This window comes from Nannospalax galili, unplaced genomic scaffold, assembly GCF_000622305.1.
Source record: "Nannospalax galili isolate Female #2095 unplaced genomic scaffold, S.galili_v1.0 scaffold359, whole genome shotgun sequence".
Taxonomy (NCBI): Eukaryota; Metazoa; Chordata; class Mammalia; order Rodentia; family Spalacidae; genus Nannospalax; species Nannospalax galili.
This window is the reverse complement of record NW_008347042.1, coordinates 3,219,177-3,220,623: the sequence shown is the minus strand read 5'-3', so window position 1 is coordinate 3,220,623 and position 1,447 is coordinate 3,219,177.

Below are 1,447 nucleotides of genomic sequence, written 5' to 3'. Positions count from 1 at the left end.
CACTCCATAAGCCAATTAGAAATGACAGGAGAAAGCCTCAACAACAGGATGAACGAAATGGAAAACAGAGTATCAAGACTGGAAGATAAAGTGGATGAACTAGACCACTCAAGAAATGATTATGAAAAATTTAAAAAAGCACAAGGATGGAATATGCAGGAATTGTGTGACACCATAAAAAGGCCAAACTTATGAATCATAGGCATACAGGAAGGAGAAGAATCCCAAGATAATGGCATGGACCAGATCTTCAACAGAATCGTAGAAGAAAATTTTCCAAAATTAAAGACAGACATGCCCATACAAATACAAGAAGCATGTAGAACACCAAACAGACAGGATCAGAAAAGAAACCTCCAGGGCACATCATAGTAAAAATACTAAACGTACAAAACAAAGAGACAATACTGAAAGCTGCAAAAGAGAAACAATAAGTCACATATAAAGGAAAACCCATTAGGATTACAGTTGACTTTTTAGTGCAAACTATGAAAGCCAGAAGAGCCTGGACCAAAGTATTCCCAGTTTTAAATGACCACAGATATCAACCAAGATTACTTTACCCAGCCAAAATGTGTATTATAGTCAAAGGGTTAAGAAAAATCTTCCATGACATAAATAGGCTGAAGGAATTCATGTCCACAAAACCAGCCCTTAAGAGAGTTCTAGAAGCAATACAAAGAGCTGAAAAAAGAAATGGCTATACCCAAGGGACTGCAGAAAGAAATCCAATGAAGGTATAAATGAGGAAAGGTACAGCTATATCATGAATGTAAACAGAAATAAAAAATGACATGATTCAATACCCATCTTTCATTAATAACTTTAAATATACCAAGCAAATGGCACTAAGAAAAAAGCAGGCATAACAATTCTAATATCTAACAAAATAGACTTTAAACTAAAACTAATCAGAAGGCACAAAGAGACTGGGACACAAAACAAACCTCAACAAATACAGTCTATCAGACCACAATGCAATAAAGCTTACTATCAACACTGGAAGAAGCCCTAATGACCACATGAACACATGGAGATTAAACAACACACTCCTGAATGATGAATGGGTCAAAAGAGAAATTAAGAAGCCGGGCATGGTGGAGCATGTCTGTAGTCCCAACACTTGGGAGGCAGAGGCAGGCAGATCTCTATGAGTTCAAGGCCAGCCACAACTCAACTACATAGTGAGTTCCAAGACAGCTGGGGCTACAGGGAGACCCTGCTTCAAAAAGACAAAAAAACCAACCAAACAAACAAACAAACAAAAAACCCCAAGAAATTAAGAAATAAAAGTATTCCTGGAATTAAATGAAAAGGAAAATACAACACAACAAAACCTCTGGGACACAGTGAAAGCGGTCTAAGTGCCTATATCAAAAAATAGCTCTAAGTGCCTATATCAAAAAATTGGAAAGAACACAAATAAATAACTTAACATTGCAACTCA